We start from the raw sequence: 17,150 nt of genomic DNA, 5'->3' as shown, positions 1-17,150 counted from the left end.
TGTTTCTGAAGACTTTCCTCTTTTCAGGCATTATTTTAGAAACGGAATGACACACAACAGGATGTGTGGTTGTAGATACATGTTCACCCTTCAGGGGCCATGCATACCTTTGTGACCATGTACAATCCTGTGCTTTTTCTCTCATCATTCATGTGGTGAAATAAACCATGGGGAACAGTGGATTCATTTCTCCTTTTTATGCCTAGAACACACAGAGAATGTATTGATACTTGTCTTTCTGTTGAATCTTAAAATGCTCAGACCAGTTATTTAAGGTAAGGAGATAAAAATGAGGGCACACACCCATGCAGGCTTGAGATTTTATTCCTCAAATTTGGTTTGAAAATTGCAGTTTGATAAAATTGCATTTGTTCTATTTCTTATGTTTGTATGCTTTTTAATTCTGAATTACCTTCATGCAGTATTAAATAATCTCTTACAGCATTCTGAGGGTCCCACTTTGGGAAGGGTGAGCAGACTGGATCACATCAAATAGCTCTTATTGACATAAAGTATTCTGTGATTTGTCACCAGATTAATACTGGGATATTGGGAATCTCATGCAAAGCCCACCTTAATTTTGAAGAAGAATAACAACTTCATATGTAGAGGTGTTTGGCTTTATTTTTCATATTTCTTGTGATGTTTATCAAAGAGAAAATAAATAGCAGTTCCTCAGTTGTCAACAGGCATTTTCATTTTTCTGTGTTGGCTGGTCTTTCATATACAGAAGTTGGGATTTTACAAGGGAAGGGTTCAAAACTTGGAATAAACAAACTGCTTATTTACAACTTTTTGTAAGAGTTCTGGGTCTGAACCCAAAAGTTTTTTGCTTTAATTGCTAGAATGTCTAGTTTACTAAAATTGCTGTGTAGCTGTGAAGCTGCTGGAAGTTTTGCTTTCATTTGTTTATTTGGCTCTTGTTGCTGTGAGGCTTGCTGTCAGAAAGTAGAAATGTTTCTAACCTCATCCCAGCCTTTCTCCTTCTCTTTTTTATAACCCTGATATGAAAGAAAGGGGTGAAATTTGGGTGTAGCAGGATGTCTGGTAGAACTAGCTCTGTTCTTTCTGGTCACCTTCAAGGAGGGCTTCTGTTTTGTCACTGACAGGAGTTAGATTAGGTGCCTGATGGTGCTGCCTTCAGAAGAAGCTGGTTGGATACAGCTCCTTCAGACTCTGTGGCAGAAGTGTGCTTTAGATGCATGTTGTGTTGCTGGTGGCTGCAGTTTACAGCAACAGCCTGTTGTGGAAGTTGAGGTCTGGGCCATGGGGTCCAGCTTATCAGCTGCAATTGACAAAATAGTCCGTGGATAGCAGAAGTGACCTGGAAGTTCATCATGGCTGATCTGGTGTCCTCAGCTACCACCAACTCACAGATTTCTTCCTTTGATTAAATCAATGGTCAGAGAAAGAAATTTGAGTGACTGTGTCATTCATCAAGCCTGTTTGTGATGGATTAGTAGCAGTCTTGTCATTTTTTGGCCATTGAGATGAGCAGTCACCTTTTGGAGTCAGATTCAGTAAACCCAGTGATCCATACTGTGATGGATCTCTGCAGTGTGTTCCAAGGTAGTAGTCACCTCAAACAGTTGACATTAAATGCTGCTTTATGATTGCCCTTAAATTGTAGATTATTTCATAACAGGTTCTCTGGATGGTTGCAACTGGAGTCCCAAAGGACAGAGTAAGTTTTGGACCCAATATGCTGTTTCACCTAAAAAAGAGAGCCTTTGAGGGCAGGAGTGAAGCCTGGCTCAGCCAGGAATAGGAAACCTTGAGTAGTATTCAGCCGCTTGAATTTGTTTTATCTGAGACAGTATTGTGTGAAGTCTGGAGCCAAGCTCTCCATATGAAACTACATTAGGCCTGTGTTTGGATCTGTGTATGAAATGAGATAGCTGTAGTACCAAAGGGACTTTTTTTATTTCTTATTGTTGTATAACCTAAACTCTCTAGAGCAGGGAGATTCTTGAAGGATTCATGTCTAATACAAGCTTCCTGTTAAACTTTCACTAATTATTTTATAATTATACTTAGAATCTGCTGTGGATGTTTTTAATTTTCTGCTTTGAAAACTTGATATGTCTTCCTTCCTTTTCCCACAATACCAGGATAGTGGTGGTTATTTTGGAAATTGTTTTCCTTGTTCGGGTTTGGATTTTTGCATGCAAACAGCCCTTATGTCTGATACCCTCTTCAATTTTTCTTGGGCTGGAAATGCTGTTGCTAAAAGGCATATCCATTACCCATTCCTTGTGGCCTAGGGGAACAGGTCAGTCAAATTGAAGGTGGAGCATCGAAGTGCTGAAGAGGTGTCTGATGCATGAGGGTACCATCCTGGAACTGAGAATTGAAGCCAGTTTTCCCCTGCTCTGCCACAAACTTCCTCCTTATACAATCACCTCGGACAGGGTTATTTTTCTCTCTCTGTGCCCCAGTTCCCTATCTGTAAAGTGGTGATAACAGCACTTCCTTACTTCACTGGGATGTTGTGAGGACAAATGCAGCTCAAGCTGTGGGGCTCTTGGATACTGTGGTAACTGGGAGCACAGATGGAAGAAGGGAAATGTTCCACATAAAAGCTTTTTGTTCTTTGAGCCCAGAGGTAGATTATGGCACTGATGTGAGTGTGGCTTCCACTGAAGTCATGGCTTGAGTAGTGCCATGTCTTCCCTTCAAAGGTTTCCTTCCTTCCGTGTGCTGAAAAGCCCTTAATGTCCTTCTGGATGTGTTTGTTTGGGTCCTTGGCTGCAGGCTCCATGAGCCCAAGAGCCTGAGTGACTCTTGCTGTCTGTTTTCCAGCCTAGCCTGCTCACAGTTACTGAATGGAGTGTGTGCTTCTGGCACCAGCCACCCAGGGTATTTCACAGACTAACTCACACCCTGGAAGGAGTTAAAAATACGTATGAATGGATTTTCACTTGCGAAATCCAGACTACGGTAGCAGTTACTCTGCATTGCATTGGACTGCAATGTGACCAGAAGAAAGCAATTGTCCCTAACATAACTGGTTAAATTTCATAGAAACCACATCCTTTATGTTGCCACTGGCAACATAACATTCCTTAATGTTTGATTTCAAGCAAAGCTTTATTACCCAGCTGTACATGCAAGCATACTTCTAAAGAATTTCTGTCCAGAGTCACCACAGAGTGAAGCTCTTTCATTTTAATGTGGACTTTATAATCTTGATTATTTATGCTACAAACAGGTAAGAGACAGGAAACCTATCTGCTTAATATGTACTTTGTGACATGTCTGAAAGGAAGGAGGCAGTGAGTTGAGTAATTTGTTCAATTGAATCTTGCTCATGCAAATAAGTTTGGTTTTGGAAGCTTTTTGGGCCAGGAGGTAGAAGTATACTTCATTTATTTCTTGCTCCTTGGAACATGGGGCTTATGTCATCTTTCTTGTTCACCTGCCTTGATAAATTCTATATTTAGTTGTCTCTGCCATTCCACTTGAACGGGACAAAAATAACTTCAGTGTAATCCATCCTCTCTGTCCTTTCCTTCCCCCCCTGCTTCCCTCCCCTTTCCTTTCCTGCTGCTAGGTTTAGGGCATTCAGTTGTTTGGGAAGTGGTGTTTGTTTTGCTTTGTTTCCTTACAAGTAGGGTTGGAGGGCAGGAGAAAACCTTTATACTCTGGCCTAAAGTTGTTGTGAAGAGTATGCAAACTGTCAGAAACACTTCCTTCTCTCTTACAACATTTGCTGAGGGGTCAGAGTGTGTGCAGAGTGTGTGGAGGGAGGTGGAGCAGAGAGGTTGGGAAATGACTTGCATGTGGCATACATCTGTCTGACAAAAAGCCAACCGTGCCAGGGGATAAATGGACAAACAAATAGTGTTTCAGTTCTGAACTCAGAGGTTCAGAACTTAAAGTTTGCACAGGAGCAACTCTTCAGATAAGCTTCCAATTGGACCTTGACTTGTGTTGTGCAAACACCTGGTAGCTAGCACAGAGGAGTCTGTCCTCTAAAACCCTGCCTGGAAGAGGATCTGGGCACAGGCTGTGTTTTGCATGGCCTCTCCTGTGTCCTGCAATGGGCATATATATATATATATATATATATATATATATATATATATATATATATATATATTTAAGTGTGTGCGCATATGCATAGTCTAATACAGATCAGCACTGCCCCAAACCCCCAGAAGTATTTAAGCCTTAACCCTTCGCCTTTAGCATGAATTAAGGTGAAGTCGCATTTCTGTTAATCTGGCTGTGGACATTGACTAGTTTTGGATTGGATAAAGAATGTCCCTTGAATTTACCAAAATGCTTGCTGTCTGTGTTATCTGAAATATTATGGTCTTCCACTATTAAGCTGATAGGGATTTAAGGGAAACTGTATTGTTTTGGTGAAACTGCTTTGAAATATGGCCTGCCAAGTTCTTGTATCCTGAGCAGAGTGTTGGGTATGTTGTTCCTGACAGACACATCGTCTGGAGATGCAGGGGGACTGATAGTTCCAACACAAAATGTTGCTTTTTGTAACTCAAGCATTTTTTTATTAACGGTGTTAGAGAGGGTGATGTGGAGCAGAAAGATTGAGGGAAAACCCTTTAATTGATGCCTAATAAAAATCAAGTTGTTTTTCACTAAATTTTTCATTTCAATCATCTACTTTTCAAAAGAAAGTGAGACATTTTCCCTTTTTTATTTTTTGCTTATTTTTGTAATAATAGAATTGCTGCAGGACAGAAGGAAGAAAGAGTTGGTTTTGAAAATTGGTCACAATTTTAAAGATGAAAATTTTTTTGTTGTTCCTCCTCTTTTGCCTGTTTGTCAGTAAAAGCCTGAGCCGTGTAGCAGTGTCAGAGTGGCAGTGCAGCCCTGTTTTGAGTCGCAGCCTGATTGATGCGGGTGTGAAGGATAACTGATTGGAGGACACTGACCATGTAGGGTCTTCTGTGGTGTGAGCTGTTTTGGGCAGTGCAGTGGAACCACTCACCAGACCTGGCTTGCACTCAAGCCAAAATCCTGGTTTGAACCTCCACGCTGTGAATTTGTCACTACCAGAGCCCACCTCGCCTCTGTGCAGTGGTGTCAGAGTGCTTTGGCCCCCTTGCTCAGCCCTGCTTTTAAAGCAAAGGGCACTTGAGTTTCTAGGAATGTTAATTCCTTACTTTGCAAGCACAAATACGTGTTCTGAGTGTTTGGAAAGGAGCAGGCCCTGAATTTAGAGCTTGCACTCCCAGGCACGGGGTAATCCTGTTAGGAGTGTGGGCTGCTGCGATGGGCCCGGCAGCCTGTGCTGCCTCGCAGGCATCTGCTTCTCTGCCGATCGAGTCAAGTCAATATCCTCAAAATTGTAATTTACACTGTAATGATGGATTACACGTGTCATGGTTTACAGAATTTTGTGTTGTGCGTTTAATAAAAGAAAACACTTTCTAATGCTTATTATGTCTGAAGTCCAACACGTCTGAACTAAAGCTCAGTGTATGCAAGGCAAACTATTGCTTTAATTTTACAATTGTCTGATGGGACTTTGCGATTTATTTGTTGTTACTTCCTTAATGATGTTGCAGTCAGAGGCACTGTTTTGCTAAATGTTGTGTAAAAAGTAAATTGTAGCACAGCAGATGTTGGTATTTGGATGGATGTCGGTGCAATGGGGGGACAGCAACAGTCATCTCTGTCAGCTGTCTTCAGGCTCGGCAGGCCTGCTGCGTGGTTACTTTGGTGTGTAAAAACAGCTCGTTTTGCAACTGGGAAGTTTGGCATTACATTTGGCACTGAGCCATGTAGCTGGGTTAACACAAGTGTTTATCCAGTGATTTTCTCAAAATTGGTAACTTGGAGAGAGTGTTACTAAACTTCAGTACTAAGAAAGGGGGAATATAGATGGATCTCTTTCTAAAAGGCATTGATGTTTATAATCCTAAATTCCATTAAAAAAAAAAAATCCTTTTATTTCCCTCAGCTCTGTCTTTTTTGCTTTTTCATTATCCTTTTCCCAGCTTACTGCTTACAGTTTCTTTTTCAAGGATTAAGACATGGAAGCATACCTAATGAAATGCCATAACCACATTTTTCTCCAACCTGTCCTGAATTAGGTACAAAGAATAGAGGACTGCAAATGAAGCTGCTTAATTGCCACCATCCAAAATTTGGTAGAAATTCAAACTGCAGCATGAAACGAGAACCTGCTTGTATGCATATCTGCAGAGCGGTTGATTTCTATATGATAAATTACTGTAAATTTTACCTTTGGATTAAGTACGACAATCCTTGCAGGTCATCAAGAGTTTTTCATAGAACTCCTGTTAATATAGGATGTATTTCTTTATGGAAGTAGCAATTTAGACTGCATTTTCAGTAAGGACAGGCAGGAGCATGTGGTAGCTTTGCAGAGCAGCAGTTTCAATCAGATTTTATACCTGAAATTTGGAACCTGTTGATTTAATGTTCGTTGGGAAACTTTATCATAAAGGATTAATTTTTCAAAGCTATTTTAATCTTGTATTGCATCTGTGATTAAATAACTAGATGTCTGCATTGCTTGGAAAGGCTTCTATTTCTTTTGCAATTGGGCAAATGATTAAACTAGGAAATTTGGATTCTCTGATGAGGGGAAGAAAAGTGTATAGAAAAACATTTTCTCAAAGCAGTGATAGTGACCCAGTAGTGGACTTGTGGTTAGTTAATCTTGTAGCTGAGCTGCAATTTTACCACCAAACAAAATACCAGGACAGTAATTTTCATTTGGGTCCTTTCTTCTCTCTCTTTTATCCTTTTTTAAAGAAGAGGCTGTTACCTGTATTGTCCAATTTCTATAGCTAAATGTGTCTTCATTTAGAAAACTGTAATTTGCAGTAAGTCTGCCCACGACCAAGGTTCAGTTAGTATGCTTTGGATAAATGAAAATTTTAAGTGTTCAGTGACTGCTTTTTGGAAACATTTTTGTCTCTTAGTTTGCTACTCAGGCTGTAATCCTGAAGTTAAGGATGTTTTCTCACAGGGGATGGAGACATAAATGTGCAAAAGCAGTAATAGAAGAATAATCTAAACTGTACAGCTTCCCCAGACCAGAAGGTGGTACATCTTTGTGGCCAGTGTGACACTGGAAGGTTTTCCTGGGAGTGTTGGCTGTGCCTGTGGAGGAGCAGGATCAGTGCAGCGACCCTGTGCTCCCAGCCAGGCTCCAGTTAGCTCTGTGGAACATACCTACATGTCAGTGTGTATCTAAAGAATATAACTTTGAGGTTCCAGCTTGCTGGATTTGGCTGTGTGTCAGCAAGGAGGTGCTGAGTGGCAGCATACTCTTTCCACAGGCTGGGCACAACCTGTGCTTCCAGCTGCCTGCATTGGTGCTGGGGCAGGAGCAGGAGGCCACTGGTGATGGCCACAGGCACAGCTGGCATGGCCCTTCCTGGGGTGGGGGTCAGGCTGCAGCCTCTCCCTGCCCTGCCTGTGCTCTCAGCCCCATCAGCGCCTTCCCTGCTGCCCATCAGAGACACACAGCTTGTCCCTTTGTCAGCACTGCTCCAATGCAGCTATTTCAGCCAGAATTGTAGCCACGTCTTAACTCATGTCTAGCACAGTTCTCTGCCTCCCAAAGGTGCCTCTATCCCCCGCCTCCTTCTCTCCTCCTGCTCCCCTCCCACCTTACTGGCAGCAGCAGGGTTTGCAGGGTGGCCTTGCTTGGCTTGACCCCTGGAGTGGCAGAGGAGCCTCCAGCAGCTGCCACCTGAGCTGGGAGCATCAGTTCAGGGGCCAGTGGCAGGAAATGCTGTGAAACAGGGTGTACTAAGCATCGTGCTTACATGCAAACCTTTATGTGTGGCTGTGCCTTCCTTGTATGTGTGGCTGTACCTTCCTTGCCAGAAGTCCCTGAGGCAGGAGTGTAGCCCCAGATGGCCTTCAGGAATGTTACCCCAGGTGACCTGTAGGGCTCTTTCTCTCTCCTTTTTAAAAAAACCCCAAAACCTATAAACAAGAAAAAGCAAAAAGCTGTCATTTAAAGCTTTATTTATGGTTTTGTGGTGTTCTCAAAGTGTGGCAATCTGACTTTCCTGGAGAGCTGTTGTAATTGTTGCAAGTTGTACACCTGATGGGAAGCTGTAATGCGGTTAGGTGAGGGATGTGCTTAGGAGTTTGTTTTACTTCTGTTCTTTGGGGACATCCTAGGGAGAGTGGGAAGATGGAACTAGAGTGTGTTTGTTTATGGGATGGGGCTTTCAGGATTCAGATGGATGAAGGAATGTGTGTGGTGAGGAGCAGTTATGTGGTGTGCTGTGCATGGAAAACCAGGTGTGGAGGAAAGGTGGGGCTGATGTGGCAGTCCCTGACCGCAGAAGATCCAGTGAGGCAAGTGTCAGATTTGATGCCCACAGAAACTGGTGTGAGTTCAGGGCAGGGTGGGAGTGATGTTTATTTTAACACTGCTTATAGGAGCAGTTTGAATAGAAAAGATTGGAATTTTTGCCATGTCCTTCCAAACCAAAAATAAGAGGCACTGCAGACTGGAAACTGTAATTCAGGTTCCCATCTTCTGTGTCCATCTGCTTCCCACTTCTATGTGGGATATACTGCTCATTTTTATGCTATTTTTAAAATGAAAAGTGACTTTAGTGTAGCAAGATGCTGTTGGCAGCAGTGAATTAATTTATGGTAGCGGTGTCAAGGTAGGTGGCTCTTTATTGTGTCTTTTTTCAGGTTGGTCTTTATTTCATTTGTCCTTGTGTAAGAAACAGATCTTTGTGTGTCTGAAATGCAGTCTTTCCTAAAGCTTGGAGCTGTTAGAGAGAAGTATAATGAGCTTAATATAATAGACACTTTGGGCGTTAAAAAATAATTATTATTATATGTATGTGGTTTTTTAGCTGTATTTTAGGTGTGTTTTAATGTCACAGGGCTAAATTGTGGTACCACTGAAATCCAGCATGAATTTTTGCTGTTTGATTATATTAAGACTCAACATTTTTACTGTCTATTATAAAAATAAATGAGATGTAATAGTGTGACTGAGTGATCTTGTGACCCTGTTGAAGCAGCAGTGTGGACTGTACTCTGCTTTACAGTGACAACACACCTGAGTTCAAGGCACAGAAATCCTTGGCAGAGTTTCTTATGCCTGTGTTACTTGGCTAAGCTTAGCACCAGAGCTGTGGTGGCTGTTCTTCTCTTACTCTACCCAGTGGTGAAGTTGCTTTAATAAATTCTCAGCATGCAATTAAGTTACTTTGCAAAATTCCTCTGAAGTGAGGCAGCACTCCTGTTATCTGGAGGAGATTTTCATTGCTGAGTTTGGGGTAGTGACTCAGTAAAACTTATCTGTGGAATACTAAATTTGGAGGCGTAACCAGGAGGTTGCCATGATAACAAATATTAGGACTTGCTTTCTGGGAAGTGCTCCTAATTCTTCCATTGATGGCCATTAAATACCTCAAGATAAATGAAACTTTTTATTAGAGCTAACATGGTCTCCTTGTGCTTCTCCAGACTTTTGTAGACTTGCTAGTGACAAAATGAAGAAGGGAAATCCAAATTAGCCCCAGCCTTATAAAGACACCACCTCTTTTTTAATGTTGTTTCTTATTTTTTCCAGTGAAATGTTTGCTTAACTTAGCTTTCATTCATCATTCTATGAAATATTTATCAGTTTGTATAAACATTTTAAAATTCTACATTGGTTTTATTTTCTTGGCACTTTTAAGAAATTTCCTGATGCACAGCATGATCACACAATTACTGGTAGAGCTTTTATTGTAAGTGACCAAAAACAACTCTGTGCATTTATGTTGAAAATTAGGACTCAAACCCAGAAGCTAAAGGATAACAATACAATGTGTTGATTTCTTACTCTCCATAAATTGCTTATTTATTAAAATCCATGTTCTGCAGCTTAGTTTTTACAAAGAGAGGTTTTTTTTTCCCTCCTTCAAACTGCCTCTGTAGTTGGTTCATACCTATTTTAGAAATTCTGCTGTTTCCATAAATCTCCCCTAATGTACTTTAACCTTTTTTTTCCCTCCATTTCTTTACAATTCCCTGAGGTTTTGATTCACAATGTGAATGACACAATGATGTGGTAATGGGAGCCTAGGAGAGCAAGTCAGGGACTTGCAGGGGTGGAGGAAAACATCCTCAAGGTGGATGTTTTCTGTTTTCTTCGTGGCCGTGTCCTGCTTTTTCCCTCCCCTGCTCTTTCTTTCTCATGGGCTCTCACACCCCAAGCTACCAGGTTGTCTCTCAGCCTCACCAGTTTTGGGATTTTAATGAGGAACCTCTGCTGAGTACTTTCCAGGTTTAATGTTCGTAAAACAAATCACAAAAATTACTCTTGCTCGCGTCTTTGACTCACCTAATTTTTTTTTAGTGGGGCAGAGTGAGAGAAGGGACCTAAAATAATTTTTAATCAATTAATGATGCTTTTCCTGAGCATCCCCTATGTTTAGGTTGCTTGAGGAATAAAAGTTTAAAAACTGTGATTTTAGTCTTATTTTGTTCTGGAAGAGCTTTAGTTTGTGTATGTTTTTTTGCTTTGTCCCCTCAGACACTCTGCCAGTCTCTAAATGGGATTTACTGAATAACAAAACTGGGTTTGTGATATTCAAATCAAGCATGTGTTCAGATAAGCACAAATGTCATGTCTAAGGATTCTTAGGCAAAAAGGTAAAATCATTGAATCAACTTTCAGAGGCTGTCTAGAAAAGCCCATCCTTGTTCAAATACACCAGGGTGTGGTGTGTTTGGTGTTTCTGGTTTAGTTTTTATTTTTCTTTGTATTTGTAGTAGACATAAAATCTTTGGAGGACCAAGTCACGCTGTTTGTGTAAGTACATGGGGTGTATTTAAGAGCCTGATTTGCCTGATTTGCCTGATTTGCAGAAATACTGAACATATTCAAACTGAGCTTGAGGAATAGTTGTAGCTACCTCCTTCCTCTAAGGGAAGATATTTAAAAACGTGGAGAGGCTTATTAGCTTAAGTGCCTTGTTAGCTGCATGTGCTGTTTTCCATCATAGTGTCAAGGTAAAAATTACTTGGGGAGAAATAATTGTTCTAAGTATGCTTAATTCAGTTCAGTGAATCTGACACGTCCTCTGTCATTTTTATTTATTTATAAAAATGGGAGAGAGTTGGGCACCTGTCAAAAGCAGAGAAATACAGGATGGCACTTCCTGTTACAGGAATGTTTTATTTTGTTAAAATCCTGTAGCTGCTTGCAAGTTTATTGCAGAAAATTTCTCTAATCGTGTTGGACACCTTATGGTAGTTTTAAGTCCTTTTGTTCACACCATGAAGTAGTGAAGATGCAATTCACTCTGAGATTGTTTTCAGTATAGCTTAAGAAATCACTTTATATTTTCCTGTAATTTATGTAGCTATCCTTAAAACTGCTGTTTTTAATGAAATTTCATTTACATCTTCTCCCACTGGAGACAGCTGTAGGTTAGGACTAGCCTGACTAAGCTGTGCCAAAGGTAGGAGTAAGGAGTTTTTTACATGCTGATTAATTCTCTTTTGCTCCTTTGGGAATATCTGGTATTGCTTAAATTGATTGCTGTAAGCAATATGGCAACATTTTTGACCTTCTAAACTGAAATTCAGCAAAAAAAGAAAAAGAAAAATATAAACCTCCATGTTTCAGTTTTACATAACTATACAGTTGGATTAAGTATAGTGGTAAAAAAATACAGGGGTGTCATCGTCTGCAGTGGTGCTGTTGGCTGGTGATCTCAAACCCTTTGGCAGAGATAGAATCTGAGAACATGGTAGTTGTCCATCCCCTGCACAGAGAAAGTATTGGGTGAGAATCTGTTTTTCCTTCTCTGTAATCTGGCTTCTCATCTCTCCCATGGCCAGCTTTGTGAATCAGAGCACCCGTTGCCTTCCTTAGGTGTTTCCCACCTGCGCTGTTGTGTAATTACAGACAGGGGCAGCTTGCAGTACGTTTACTTTTCTACACAGCTTTGTGGGAAGCCCGAAGCCAAGGCTGTGTGCTGCTTTCTGAAGTGAATTTACAGATGCGGGGTGCCGGTGACCAGGAGCTGTCCCCCCACGGCTCCTTTGTCGCTCGAAGGCCAGACGGCTCATCTGGCTCATCCGTCACCCTCCGCCCCACCTCCGCTGCCCACCTCCCTCCCTCGCTCCCCATATTCCCCCAGGATATGATAATGAAGCAGGTGCCCTGGACTGCAGCTCTCCCTGAGCTGGAGAAGCGGCAGGAGGTTTAGAAAAGCTGAAACCAAAGAGGAGGAGGAGGAGGAGGCGGCGGCACTTCTGCCGAACCTGTTGGCAGTCACGTCAGTCAGGGCCGTGCGCCCCACAGCCTGCAGGGCAGAAAGTGAGGAGCGGATTGTCGCACCCCACTCTGGGTCTGTGGGACCCCGTTCGGCCCAGCCGGGCCGAGCAGCTCGGCCTGGTGTGGCGGTGCTCGGAGGAGCCGAGCTGCTGGCACGGCGCTGGCCCGTGGGCCGCGGGTGACCTCCCCACGGAGCAGCCCCGTCGGCAGCCCAGCCGCCTCATTGAGATTCCAGGCACAGGGAGCGCCTCTGCAGCTGTACGCTGGAGGCCGAGGAGCCATCCAGAGAGGGGCCCCAAAAAATCATCAAAGAGCCGGCCCCTTCGCTGCGCCTCTGAATAGCCAGACAAACCAGAGGTCCTCCTCTCTCTCTCTGCCAGCGTGTTGGGAAAGGCATTAACATAACCTCTTTTTTTTTTTTTTTCCCTTTCTTTTTAATTTCCCCAAGCTACTGAAAATCTACTATGTTTAAATATCTTGTTCTGACAGTTTGCAACGGGGAGCGAAGAGTGGTGCACCAGCCTGGTGGGTGTCTGTGCAGCTATTTTTATAAAAAACGAAACATACTTGAGCTAAGAGTTTTCATTCAGGTCACCCTAGACTTAATTGTTTGGTGTCAGGTCGTTAAGATCCAGAATTAGCTCCCTGCACTTGGAAAGGGCTTGCTTCCGAGTGCTTTAGAAATGCAAAGGCAAGTTTTCAAGCCTTGCTTTCTTCTTCCAAATCTGTTTTGATTTCAGCTGATTTTGAAGCGAGTGGACACTTACTCAGTTTACTCAAGCAGTAAGAACTAACTGTAAATCCCCATCCCACTCCTCAGCACGAACGAGATGGCAGCTCCTGAAAGCTTCACATCTTTAAGGAAATTGGCGCTTGTTTGCCGAGCCCTTATTAGGCCGACAGGATGCAGACCACTTCTCATGGCCATTGAGGCCCAGAAATGAGTCACTGTGCCTTTGATGGGTGGCACATTAGCGTTTCGATTGGCATAACTTTCATGTTCCCTCGGACAGGAACTGGGGCTGTACAAGCAGGGAGTGCCCTACATCATCAGAGCGTGTGGGAATGTAGAGAAGGCTTGCATAACTGAAAAGCTTTAATTTTTTGAGTGTTATGCTTAAGCGCAATTAAAGGTGCTACTTCTGATGCTCAGAGCAGAAAGTTTAATGCATTATTTATTGGTAGATTTGTGGTAGCCACTTGACTGCATTTCATATAACTGAGACTTTGTCAATGCTCCTGGGCTTGTTACTTGGTTACTTTGGGCCATAAGAAAGTTAATAGTCGGTCGGGCGCTTTTGTAAATATCAAGGGTAGCATTGGATGCTGACTTGGTTAACCTAATGATTTTTTTTTTTCAAACCATTGGTATGTATGAGTTGATTAAAACAAAAGCAGAGGCTTCTTAAATATAGTCTGTTCTGAATTAAAGGGTGTGGTGTTGGCTTTGAATGAGCTTGATGCAGCAACAAGCATGCAGCAGTTGGTAAATAAAGATGGATTTTCTTTTGTTCTGCTGGTGCTTGCTGCTCATTATTCTCCACTTACCCCGTGAGCTTCCCAGGGAGTGGCAGCTGTTTCTGATGTTAGACACTCTATCAGTGGTAGACAGCTCCAGATTCGGTGAGATACTGTTGTGGGGAGGAGAGGAAAATAATCTAACCCTGCATTATTGTAAATCCTCAGTAGAATTAACTTTTCATGAGCCAAAGGAGTTTTGTGTTTAACTTTTTCTAAAATATTCAGGCATAAGTGTGCTTTGCAGTATGTGTTACAGTGAAAAAGCTTTTCTGGCATGAAATGGATTTACATTCTGAGTGTGTGTTAAGTATTTTAATGTGCAGTGTGTGGGGGCAGGCACGAGGCAATAAAAGGAAATCAGTCTGTAACAATCTTTGTGTATGTTTCCAGATATATACAGTTTGGGAATCTTTGCAATTTGGAAATTGCTCGGAGTAAACAGAATGATACATAAAGATTTTAAATAATAAAGCTAGCAAGCTACAGAGGAGTCTGTTTGGTTCCAGGATTTTATATGTAGGATTTATAACCCATGCTTTAGCTTTTCTGTCTCTGCAGTGTTAGCATTCTGTTACTGAAAACAAAGAAGGCTCTGCCAGGGCATTACACAAGCAATGAATCACAGAGGAAAAAATGTTTTGCTTTGTAAATTGTTCACTTTTCCATGGTGGATCGTTGTTTTTTTTTTTTTTTTAGTGTTGTCTGATAGAATTTGCCACACATGCTTGCATTTACTGTACTCAGTATGATTCTTTCTAGTGTGACTACTTAACTGCTAATATTAGTGACTTCAAGCAACTTCTTCTTGTGATTCTTAAAAACAAAACCACAACAGGAACAAAGAACACAGGGTAAAAATTGAAACAGCTCAGTTCACTCTTGAGGCATGACAGCTTGCTGTGTATATCGGGGGATGGAAAAGGTGTTGATGTTTTTCAGACAGCTTTGTCCCAGCAGTTCCACATAATTATTTTTTTGTTTATATTGACAAACTTCTTTTCTGCCTCCAGTACTCAGATTTGCTGTCACCTTTTGATGTGGTCCTCGTGGGCTGTAGGCCATTTATAGTGTTTTAGCTAGTCATAAAAATATAAACTTGTTTCTTAAGAATATACACTCTGTACATATTTTTGATGACTGTTGGTGAATCTATGTTTCTGAGCTTATGCAGAGGAATGATAGCTTGCTCAGGCTTGAATTAAAATTATACTTAAAGATCATCTCTTTGGGAAGTCACACACCAGGCAGCATCTTGCCACTTTTTTGCAGGATGCAGAAGTAAAACTTCAGTGTGTTATATAACAAAAATTTGTACTACAGATGCTGCACTGTGCCTCATACTCTCCTTGGCAAGAACAATAATCAATAATATTTTGGATTGCCATATTACAGTATTCATTAAGCTCCAGACATGTGGAAAAAAAATTTAAATAAAATCATATTACTTTTTTACAAATTAAAAAGGTGGATCAGGAACCATAACCAGCTAAAGCAATGCTCAAAGGAAGATCCAAGTAGAATGATCCCTGCAGAAAGGCTGGTGGTAATGAAATCCTTGATTTTTCACACAGAAGCAGTGAGTGTGGAGGAGGATGCTATATATGTATGGAATGCACCATTTTAAAGACTGTGTGATTAATCCTGTTAGAGGATGTGTTTCTAACAGAGAAGCAGGTTGGTGGGATAAAGCTGTAAGAAAGTATGAGAGCCAAACATAAGCATCTAATCTTAGAGAAAGTCTCTTATGACAGTACAGTCTAATTAGGTTTAAAATTGTGTGTAGTTCACTGCAAATAACCAGATAATAATTTCAGAATCTGCAAAAAATTATTTTCCCCTCTGTAAATGCCAGTGGGGAAGATGTGTAGCATAAGTTACGGAGTAAGAGAAGTAGAAACTCTCAGTCTTACCCTGTTCAGATATTATTTGTCCCATCCAGTCTGGATTTAGTCCTGAGTGCGGATGTGATAAGGGGTGTGTGGTGGTCATTAGGTCTCCTGGGTGTGCTTTATGCAAGAGAAGAAAATGCCAATGAGTCAGGTATGTAAGATCATGTTCCAAAATCCTGATTGTCTGGGCAGCCACCTCCCCAACCTGCTTACCTGGCAAACCTCTAGTCAGGAGCTGGGCTGAGCATGCCACGTGTCTTCTCATCACATCTGTGGTGTAATAGTAATGAGATTGGAGTAATCTCACTGATCTGCGCCGAGTTGGACTGATAATTTAAATGTGAAAGGCTTCATAATCTCCTGCTGATCCCAGAAAGTTTTCGGCATTTAATTAAGGTCAGAATTAAAAAGAAGATGACAACAAAACCTTCTACATTTACCTCCTTGCCTATAAATGTTAAACCATGACAGGTGAGTTCTGAAATTCCTGGAGCAATGATGATACTTTCATAAACGCCTTATAGGTTGGTGTAACACTTAGAGCAGTAACAGCCATCTCTGAAATAAACAATGAGGAGGTTTGTGCTCCTTTTCCTCTCCTCTTTCTTTCCCCATACCTGTTTCATCAATTCAAATGGATGTTTTCTGCAGACATGGCCACTGCAAAGGTGGCTCTGTGTGACTCTCCCTAACAGTTCAGTAGCACTTTGTTTTTTGGTTTAGATTAGGAAACTTAAAGTCCAGTGAGGACTAAAGAGGTGAAAGCTGCTGGTGGGGGCTGTGCTCACTCGCATCTGTGTTGTGTGGGCATCTTTGGGGTTGCTTCTGCTTCTGTGTGCAGGAGGGAGAAGGATGAGTGTGAATGGAGAAGTGACACAGCTGCTGCCCAGAGCAGGTTGAAACTGCACTGCAGATGGGGAGGAGGTCTGTGGGGACAGGAAGGAGACAAAGCAGCTGCAAGGGAGTTCCTAGGGCAGGGTGCACTTCACTGGGAGAGAAATCACCCGTGGAGGAAACCTAAGCAGCAGGAAAGTATGAGAGGAGCCTTGGAGAACAGGAGAGCAGCAGAAGGTTGCCAGAGCCAGTAAATATGGTGAGCCCTCTCCTCTCACTGTTCTTGGTTGTTTGAAGAGCTTGCCAGCAGGTGAACCTGTGGGCACTGGGCACCAGGCGCTGCAGGGCAGCATTACAGGATGCACAGGCGTGGTTCTAGTGTGGCAGGCTGGAAAGGAGTTCAGCTCCTAGTGTGCTCTCTCATCTTCTCCCAAATGTTAAACAAACCAGTGAGAAACCATACAGAAGCGAGGAGGGTGTGATTGATGCGCAGCTGTGGGTGCTTTGTAGTTGACCATTTGCTTTTAAAATTTCTAAATTAGTTGTTGGGGTGAGAAGAATTGGAAAAGTGTGACCAGTGCTATGTTTAGAATAACACCTCGAATGAGAGTTTTGTGACTCAGTTGAGTAGAAACGTCACTGCA

At 42.0% G+C, this 17,150-nt stretch overlaps 1 protein-coding gene across 1 annotated transcript in view; it reads left to right on the top strand.

Moving 5' to 3' along the window:
- AKT1 (AKT serine/threonine kinase 1) overlaps positions 1–17,150 on the top strand; it is a 77,943-nt gene that overhangs the window by 20,891 nt on the left and 39,902 nt on the right. The window lies entirely within an intron of this gene.

The sequence above is a fragment of the Taeniopygia guttata genome, chromosome 5, assembly GCF_048771995.1.
Source record: "Taeniopygia guttata chromosome 5, bTaeGut7.mat, whole genome shotgun sequence".
NCBI lineage: Eukaryota > Metazoa > Chordata > Aves > Passeriformes > Estrildidae > Taeniopygia > Taeniopygia guttata.
This window is presented reverse-complemented; position numbering and strand designations above follow the sequence as displayed.